The 10,202-nt window shown below is 41.1% G+C and overlaps 2 non-coding genes across 2 annotated transcripts; both read left to right on the top strand.

Annotated features, from left to right (window-relative positions):
* The first annotated feature begins 6,108 nt into the window (after nucleotides 1–6,108).
* LOC130956000 (small nucleolar RNA R71) lies at nucleotides 6,109–6,216 on the top strand. The gene has a single exon (XR_009076961.1). It is a non-coding gene; the product is annotated as a small nucleolar RNA R71 (small nucleolar RNA).
* Nucleotides 6,217–9,871: 3,655 nt separating this feature from the next.
* Nucleotides 9,872–9,975, top strand: LOC130956792 (small nucleolar RNA R71). Its single transcript, XR_009077207.1, has one exon. It is a non-coding gene; the product is annotated as a small nucleolar RNA R71 (small nucleolar RNA).
* The last annotated feature ends 227 nt before the right edge of the window (nucleotides 9,976–10,202 follow it).

Genomic DNA, 10,202 nt, shown 5'->3' with positions numbered 1-10,202 from the left:
TCCATGAGAAATTTGGATGATTCCTCCATGAAGGATTATAGGTGTTTCCATAGGATTCTCCCATGTAATTCACATCTTCCATTGCAGGATTCTCAGGGTCATAAGCCTCTCCTTCAGAAGAGGCTTCTTTAACACTGCCGGATGCAGCTTACAATCAAGTCAGATTCTGAGAAATCATATTGACTTGGTGAGTCAATATTTTGTTCTGAGCCAATACGGCATTCAGAGTATCAATCTTAAGAACTCCTTTTTTTCTGAGTCACCCCATTATTCACAAGATTCTTTTCAGAAGTGTACATGAACTGGTTATTTGCAACCATCTCAATGAGTTCCTGGGCTTCTACATGTGTTTTCAGATGAAGGGATTGGTGCATGGAATTGTGATCATCAATGGCGCCATCAACATGGTACGCTCATTGCAATCTCAACTCTCTATCACAACTCCGCACAACTAACCAGCAAGTGCACTGGGTAGTCCAAGTAATAAACCTTACGCGAGTAAGGGTCGATCCCACGGAGATTGTTGGTATGAAGCAAGCTATGGTCACCTTGTAAATCTTAGTCAGGCAGACTCAAATGGGTATAGATGATGAAAAAACATAAAGATAAAGATAGAAGTACTTATGTAATTCATTGGTAGGAATTTCAGATAAGCGTATGAAGATGCTTGGTCCCTTCCGTCTCTCTGCTTTCCTACTGTCTTCATCCAATCCTTCTTACTCCTTTCCATGGCAAGCTTATGCAAGGGTTTCACCGTTGTCAGTGGCTACCTCCCATCCTCTCAGTGGAAATGTTCAACGCACCCTGTCACAGCACGGCTATCCATCTGTCGGTTCTCGATCAGGCCGGAATAGAATCCAGTGATTCTTTTGCGTCTGTCACTAACGCCCCGCCCTCAGGAGTTTGAAGCACGTCACAGTCATTCAATCATTGAATCCTACTCAGAATACCACAGACAAGGTTAGACCTTCCGGATTCTCTTGAATGCCGCCATCAGTTCTTGCCTATACCACGAAGACTCTGATCTCACGGAATGGCTGGCTCGTTTGTCAGGCGAGCACTCGGTTGTCAGGTGATCAACCATGCATCGTGTATCAGGAATCCAAGAGATATTCACCCAATCTAAGGTAGAACGGAGGTGGTTGTCAGTCACACGTTCATAGGTGAGAATGATGATGAGTGTCACGGATCATCACATTCATCAAGTTGAAGAACAAGTGATATCTTGGAACAAGAACAAGCGGAATTGAATAGAAGAACAATAGTAATTGCATTAATACTCGAGGTACAGCAGAGCTCCACACCTTAATCTATGGTGTGTAGAAACTCCACCGTTGAAAATACATAAGAACAAGGTCTAGGCATGGCCGAATGGCCAGCCTCCCAAAGAGGGTTCAATCATAAAAACATGATCAAAAGATCCTAAGATTGAAAGATGAAAATACAATGGTAAAAGGTCCTATATATAGAGAACTAGTAGCCTAGGGTGTACAGAGATGAGTAAATGACATAAAAATCCACTTCCGGGCCCACTTGGTGTGTGCTTGGGCTGAGCAATGAAGCATTTTCGTGTAGAGACTCTTCTTGGAGTTAAACGCCAGCTTTTATGCCAGTTTGGGCGTTTAACTCCCATTTTGGTGCCAGTTCCGGCGTTTAACGCTGGAAATTCTGAAGGTGACTTTGAACGCCGGTTTGGGCCATCAAATCTTGGGCAAAATATGGACTATCATATATTGCTGGAAAGCCCAGGATGTCTACTTTCCAACGCCGTTGAGAGCGCGCCAATTGGGCTTCTGTAGCTCCAGAAAATTCACTTCGAGTGTAGGGAGGTCAGAATCCAATAGCATCTGCAGTCCTTTTTAGTCTCTAAATCAGATTTTTGCTCAGGTCCCTCAATTTCAGCAAGAAAATACCTGAAATCACAGAAAAACACACAAACTCATAGTAAAGTCCAAAAAAGTGAATTTTAACTAAAAACTAATAAAAATATACTAAAAACTAACTAGATCATACTAAAAACATACTAAAAACAATGCCAAAAAGCGTACAAATTATCCGCTCATCACAACACCAAACTTAAATTGTTGCTTGTCCTCAAGCAACTGAAAATCAAATAAGATAAAAAGAAGAGAATATACTATAGACTCCAAATTATCAATGAAACTTAGCTCCAAATTAGATGAGCGGGACTAGTAGCTTTTTGCCTCCGAATAGTTTTGGCATCTCACTTTATCCTTTGAATTTCAGAATGATTGGCTTCTTTAGGAACTCAGAATCCAGATAGTGTTATTGATTCTCCTAGTTAAGTATGATGATTCTTGAACACAGCTACTTATTGAGTCTTGGCCGTGGCCCAAAGCACTCTGTCTTCCAGTATTACCACCGGATACATACATGCCACATACATATAATTAGGTGAACCTTTTCAGATTGTGACTCAGCTTTGCTAAAGTCCCCAATTAGAGGTGTCCAGGGTTCTTAAGCACACACTTTTTGCCTTGGATCACAACTTTATTTCTTTCTTTTTCTTTTCTTTTTCTTTCTCCCCTTTTTTTTTCGTTTTTCTCCTTATTTTTTTTTGTATTCACTGCTTTTTCTTACTTCAAGAATCATTTTTATGATTTTTCAGATCCTCAGTAACATGTCTCCTTTTTCATCATTCTTTCAAGAGCCAACATTCATGAACCACAAATTCAAAAGACATATGCACTGTTCAAGCATACATTCAGAAAACAAAAAGTATTGCCACCACATCAAACTAATTAAGCTAGTTTTAAAGATGAATTCGAAATCCTGTACTTCTTGTTCTTTTGTGATTACAAACAGTTTTCATTTAAGAAAGGTGATGGATTCATAGGACATTCATAACTTTAAGGCATAGACACTAAGACACTAATGATCATAAGACACAAACATGGACAAACATAAGCATAAAAATTCGAAAAACAAGAAAATAAAGAACAAGGAGATTAAAGAACGGGTCCACCTCAGTGATGGCGGCTTGTTCTTCCTCTTGAAGGTCTTATGGAGTGCTTGAGCTCCTCAATGTCTCTTCCTTGTCTTTGTTGCTCCTCTCTCATGATTCTTTGATCTTCTCTAATTTCATGGAGGAGGATGGAATGTTCTTGGTGCTTCACCCTTAGTTCTCCCATGTTGGAACTCAATTCTCCTAGGGAGGTGTTCAGTTGCTCCCAATAGTCATGTGGAGGAAAGTGCATCCCTTGAGGTATCTCAGGGATTTCATGATGAGTGGGATCTCTTGTTTGCTCCATCCTTTTCTTAGTGATGGGCTTGAGGTCATGCCTTCTCAGTTGAACCGGCTTCCCTCTTGAGTTTCTCTTCTATTGAGCGCCCTCTTCACAAATGTTTATGAGGACTTGGTCCAACCTTTGATCAAAGTTGACCCTTCTTCATGGCCACAACTTCATAGAAGTGGTCTTGATGCACCCTTGAGATGAATCTCTCCATCTCCCATGACTCGGAGGTGGAAGCTTTTGCCTTCCCTTTCCTCTTTCTAGAGGTTTCTCCGGCCTTGGATGCCATAAATGGTTATGGAAAAACGAAAAAGCAACGCTTTTACCACACCAAACTTAAAAGGTTTGCTCGTCCTCGAGCAAAAGAAGAAAGAAGAGAGTAGAAGAAGAAGAAATGAGGAAGAAGGGAATGGCTTTGTGTTCGGCCAAAGAGGGGGAGACGTGGTGATTAGGGTGTGTGAAAATGAAGGAGTGAAGATGGGTTTATATAGGAGAGGGGGGCTCATGGTTCGGTCATGTATGGGTGGTTTGGGAGGGAAGGTGGTTTGAATTTGAAGGGTGAGGTAGGTGGGGTTTTATGAAGGATGGATGTGAGTGGTGAAGAGAAAGATGGGATTTAATAGGTGAAGGGTTTTTGGAGAAGAGGTATTGAGGTGATTGGTGAATGGGGAAGAAGAGAGAGAGTGGTGGGGTTGGTGGGGATCCTGTGGGGTCCACAGATCCTAAGGTGTCAAGGAAAAGTCATCCCTGCACCAAATGGCATGCAAAAATGCGTTTTGAGCCAATTCTGGCGTTAAACGCCAGGCTGGTGCCCATTTCTGGCATTTAACGCCAGGTTCTTGCCCTTTCCTGGCGTTTAACACCAGTCTGGTGCCCCTTTCTGGCGTTAAACGCCCAGAATGGTGCCAGACTGGGCGTTAAACGCCCATCTGCTAGCCTTACTGGCGTTTAAACGCCAGTAGGTTCTTCCTCCAGGGTGTGCTGTCTATCTTCCTGTTTTTCATTCTGTTTTTGCTTTTTCAATTGATTTTGTGACTTCTCATGATCATCAACCTACAAAAAGACATAAAACAACAAAGGAAAATAGATAAAATATGACATTGGGTTGCCTCCCAACAAGCGCTTCTTTAATATCAGTAGCTTGACAGAGGGCTCTCATGGAGCCTCACATCCTCTCAGAGCAATGTTGGAACCTCCCAACACCAAACTTAGAGTTTGAATGTGGGGGTTCAACACCAAACTTAGAGTTTGGTTGTGGCCTCCCAACACCAAACTTAGAGTTTGACTGTGGGGGCTCTGTTTGACTCTGATTAGAGAGAAGCTCTTCATGCTTCCTCTCCATGGTGACAGAGGGATATCCTTGAGCCTTAAACACAAAGGATTCTTCATTCACTTGAATGATTAGTTCTCCTCCATCAACATCAATCACAGCCTTTGCTGTGGCTAGGAAGGGTCTGCCAAGGATGATAGATTCATCCATGCACTTCCCAGTCTCTAGGACTATAAAATCAGCAGGGTTGTAATGGTCTTCAATCTTCACCAAAACATCCTCTACCAGTCCATAAGCTTGTTTTCTTGAATTGTCTGCCATCTCTAGTGAGATTCTTGCAGCTTGTACCTCAAAGATCCCTAGCTTCTCTCTTACAGAGAGAGGCATGAGGTTTACACTTGACCCTAAGTCACACAGAGCCTTCTTGAAGGTCATGGTGCCTATGGTACAAGGTATGGAGAACTTCTCAGGGTCCTGCCTCTTTTGAGGTAATTTCTGCCTAGACAAGTCATCCAATTCTTTAGTGAGCAAAGGGGGTTCATCCTCCCAAGTCTCATTTCCAAATAACTTGTCATTTAGCTTCATGATTGCTCCAAGGTATTTAGCAACTCGCTCTTCAGTGACATACTCATCCTCTTCAGAGGAAGAATACTCATCAGAGCTCATGAAAGGCAGAAGTAAGTCCAATGGAATATCTATGGTCTCATTTTGAGCCTCAGATTCCCATGGTTCCTCATTGGGGAACTCAGTGGAGGCTAGTGCACGCCCATTGAGGTCTTCCTCAGTGGCGTTCACTTCCTCTCCTTCCTTTCCAAATTCGGCCATGTTGATGGCCTTGCACTCTCCTTTTGAATTTTCTTCTGTATTGCTTGGGAGAGTACTAGGAGGGAGTTCAGTGACTTTCTTGCTCAGCTGTCCCACTTGTGCCTCCAAATTCCTAATGGAGGACCTTGTTTCAGTCATGAAACATTGAGTGGTTTTGATTAGATCAAAGACCATGGTTGCTAAGTCAGAGGGGTTCTGCTTAGAATTCTCTGTCTGTTGCTGAGAAGATGATGGAAAAGGCTTGCCATTGCTAAACCTGTTTCTTCCACCATTATTATTGTTGAAACCTTGTTGAGGTCTTTGTTGATCCTTCCATGAGAGATTTGGATGATTTCTCCATGAAGAATTATAGGTGATTCCATAGGGTTCTCCCATGTAATTCACCTCTTCCATTGAAGGGTTCTCAGGATCATAAGCTTCTTCTTCAGATGAAGCATCCTTAGTACTGACTGGTGCATTTTGCATTCCAGACAGACTTTGAGAAATCAAATTGACTTGCTGAGTCAATATTTTGTTCTGAGCTAATATGGCATTCAGAGTATCAATCTCAAGAACTCCTTTCTTCTGACTTGTCCCATTGTTCACAGGATTCCTTTCAGAAGTGTACATGAATTGGTTATTTGCAACCATTTCAATTAGTTCTTGAGCTTCTGTAGGCATCTTCTTCAGATGAAGAGATCCTCCAGTAGAGCTATCCAAAGACATCTTGGACAATTCAGACAGACCATCATAGAAAATACCTATGATGCTCCATTCAGAAAGCATGTCAGAAGGACATTTTCTGATCAATTGTTTGTATCTTTCCCAAGCTTCATAGAGGGATTCTCCATCCTTCTGTCTGAAGGTTTGGACTTCCACTCTAAGCTTACTCAATTTTTGAGGTGGAAAGAACTTTGCCAAGAAGGCATTGACTAGCTTTTCCCATGAGTCCAGGCTTTCTTTAGGTTGTGAGTCCAACCATGTCCTAGCTCTGTCTCTTACAGCAAAAGGGAATAACATAAGTCTGTAGACCTCAGGGTCAACCCCATTAGTCTTGACAGTGTCACAGATTTGCAAGAATTCAGCTAAGAACTGATGAGGATCTTCCAATGGAAGTCCATGGAACTTGCAATTCTGTTGCATTAGAGAAACTAATTGAGGCTTAAGCTCAAAGTTGTTTGCTCCAATGGCAGGGATAGAGATGCTTCTCCCATAGAAGTCGGGAGTAGGTGCAGTAAAGTCACCCAGCACCTTCCTTGCATTGTTTGCATTGTTGTTGTTTTCGGCTGCCATGGGTTCTTCTTGTTTAAAGATTTCTGTTAGGTCCTCTACAGAGAGTTGTGCCTTAGCTTCTCTTAGCTTTCGCTTCAAGGTCCTTTCAGGTTCAGGGTCAGCTTCAACAAGAATGCCTTTGTCTTTGTTCCTGCTCATATGAAAGAGAAGAGAACAAGAAAATGTGGAATCCTCTATGTCACAGTATAGAGATTCCTTGAGGTGTCAGAGAAGAAGAAAATTAGAAGGAAGAGGTAGAAGAATTCGAACTTAATCAGATAGAGTTCGAATTGTGCATTGAGAAGGAGTGGTACTCCATAAATAGAAGGATGTGAGAAGAGAGGAAGAAATTTTCGAAAATTAATTAAAAAGACCTTAAAAACATTTTGAAAAACTTTAATTTGATTTTCGAAAATCAGGAGTGGGAAAGAGATCAAGTAATTTTTGAAAAAGATTTTAAAAAAAATATGATTGAAAACTATTTTGAAAAAGATGTGATTAAAAAGATATGATTGAAAAGTTATGGTTTTAAAAAAGAGATATGATTGAAATGATATGATTTGAAAACAATTTTTAAAAGATTTGATTTTAAAAATTAATGACTTGCCTAACAAGAAAAGATATGATTCAAACATTAAACCTTTCTCAACAGAAAAGGCAACATGCTTGAATTGTTGAATCAAATCATTAATTGATAGCAAGTATCTTTGAAAAAGGAAAGAAATTGATTTTGAAAACATTTGATTGAAAAGATTTGATTTGAAAAAGATTTGATTTTGAAAAACTTTGAAAACTTGAAAAAAATCTGAATTAAAAACAGAATCTTCCCTCTTGTGCCATCCTGGCGTTAAACGCCCAGAATGGTGCACATTCTGGCGTTTAACGCCCAATGCACTACCCTTTTGGGCGTTAAACGCCCAACCAGGCACCCTGGCTGGCGTTTAAACGCCAGTCTGTCCTTCTTCACTGGGCGTTTTGAACGCCCAGCTTTTTCTGCGTAATTCCTCTGCTGCATGTTTTAAATCTTCAGTTCCCTGTACTATTGACTTGAAAATAGAACCAAGATCAAATAAACAATGCATGCAAGACACCAAACTTAAAATAAGACTCTAGACTCAACAAGAAACATAAAGTATTTTTGGTTTTTATGGTTTTGTAAAATTTTTTGGATTTTTTCGAAAATTAAGTGAAAAAAAAGAAAATAAAGGTATCAAAATTCTTAATGAGAATTCCAGGAATCATGCAATGTTAGTCTAAAGCTTTAGTCTAAAGAAATTAGACATGGCTAGCCAAGCTTCAGCAGGACATTGCATTCAAGAGCTAAATTGATGAGAATCAATCAGCTTTGATGATGATAAGAACATCACCTTGAAACACTAGAATTCATTCTTAAGAACTCTGAAGATAAATACCTAATCTAAGCAACAAGATGAACCGTCAGTTGTCCAAACTCAACAATCCCCGGCAACGGCGCCAAAAACTTGGAGCACGGAATTGTGATCATCAATGGCGCCATCAACATGGTACGCTCATTGCAATCTCAACTCTCTATCACAACTCCGCACAACTAACCAGCAAGTGCACTGGGTCGTCCAAGTAATAAACCTTACGTGAGTAAGGGTCGATCCCACGAAGATTGTTGGTATGAAGCAAGCTATGGTCACCTTGTAAATCTTAGTCAGGCAGACTCAAATGGGTATAGATGATGAATAAAACATAAAGATAAAGATAGAAGTACTTATGTAATTCATTGGTAGGAATTTCAGATAAGCGTATGAAGATGCTTGGTCCCTTCCATCTCTCTGCTTTCCTACTGCCTTCATCCAATCCTTCTTACTCCTTTCCATGGCAAGCTTATGCAAGGGTTTCACTGTTGTCAGTGGCTACCTCCCATCCTCTCAGTGGAAATGTTCAACGCACCCTGTCACGGCACGGCTATCCATCTGTCGGTTCTCGATCAGGCCGGAATAGAATCCAGTGATTCTTTTGCGTCTGTCACTAACGCCCCGCCCTCATGAGTTTGAAGCACGTCACAGTCATTCAATCATTGAATCCTACTCAGAATACCACAGACAAGGTTAGACCTTCCGGATTCTCTTGAATGCCGCCATCAGTTCTTGCCTATACCACGAAGACTCTGATCTCACGGAATGGCTGGCTTGTTTGTCAGGCGAGCACTCGGTTGTCAGGCGATCAACCATGCATCGTGTATCAGGAATCCAAGAGATATTCACCCAATCTAAGGTAGAACGGAGGTGGTTGTCAGTCACACGTTCATAGGTGAGAATGATGATGAGTGTCACGGATCATCACATTCATCAAGTTGAAGAACAAGTGATATCTTGGAACAAGAACAAGCGGAATTGAATAGAAGAACAATAGTAATTGCATTAATACTCGAGGTACAGCAGAGCTCCACACCTTAATCTATGGTGTGTAGAAACTCCACCGTTGAAAATACATAAGAACAAGGTCTAGGCATGGCCGAATGGCCAGCCTCCCAAAGAGGGTTCAATCATAAAAACATGATCAAAAGATCCTAAGATTGAAAGATGAAAATACAATGGTAAAAGGTCCTATATATAGATAACTAGTAGCCTAGGGTGTACAGAGATGAGTAAATGACATAAAAATCCACTTCCGGGCCCACTTGGTGTGTGCTTGGGCTGAGCAATGAAGCATTTTCGTGTAGAGACTCTTCTTGGAGTTAAACGCCAGCTTTTATGCCAGTTTGGGCGTTTAACTCCCATTTTGGTGCCAGTTCCGGCGTTTAACGCTGGAAATTCTGAAGGTGACTTTGAACGCCGGTTTGGGCCATCAAATCTTGAGCAAAGTATGGACTATCATATATTGCTGGAAAGCCCAGGATGTCTACTTTCCATCGCCATTGAGGGCGCGCCAATTGGGCTTCTGTAGCTCCAGAAAATCCACTTCGAGTGCAGGGAGGTCAGAATCCAACAGCATCTGCAGTCCTTTTTAGTCTCTGAATCAGATTTTTGCTCAGGTCCCTCAATTTCAGCCAGAAAATACCTGAAATCACAGAAAAACACACAAACTCATAGTAAAGTCCAGAAAAGTGAATTTTAACTAAAAACTAATAAAAATATACTAAAAACTAACTAGATCATACTAAAAACATACTAAAAACAATGCCAAAAAGCGTACAAATTATCTGCTCATCAGGGATCCACCAGCAAAATGATCCAATGACATCTTTGCTATTTCAGACAGACCATCATAGAATATTCATATGATGCTCCATTCTAGAAACATGTCAGAATGACACCTTTTGGTTAATTGCTTGTATCTTTCCCAAGCTTCATAGAGGGATTCACCTTCCTTCTGTCTGAAGGTTTGGACGTCCACTCTGAGCTTACTCATCTTTTGAGGTGGAAAGAATTTGGTCAAGAAAGCATTGACCAGCTTGTTCCAAGAGTTCAGGCTATCTCTAGGTTGTGAGTCCAACCATGTTCTAGCTCTGTCTCTTACAGCAAAGGGGAAAAGCATAAGTCTGTAGACCTCGGGATCAACCCCATTGGTCTTAACAGTATCACAGATCTGCAAGAATTCAGATAAGAACTGATGAGGATCTTCTGATGGAA

The sequence above is a fragment of the Arachis stenosperma genome, chromosome 1 (genome assembly GCF_014773155.1).
Source record: "Arachis stenosperma cultivar V10309 chromosome 1, arast.V10309.gnm1.PFL2, whole genome shotgun sequence".
Classification (NCBI taxonomy): domain Eukaryota; kingdom Viridiplantae; phylum Streptophyta; class Magnoliopsida; order Fabales; family Fabaceae; genus Arachis; species Arachis stenosperma.
Note: the sequence above shows the minus strand (reverse complement) of the source record. Positions and strands in the feature narration are given on the sequence as shown.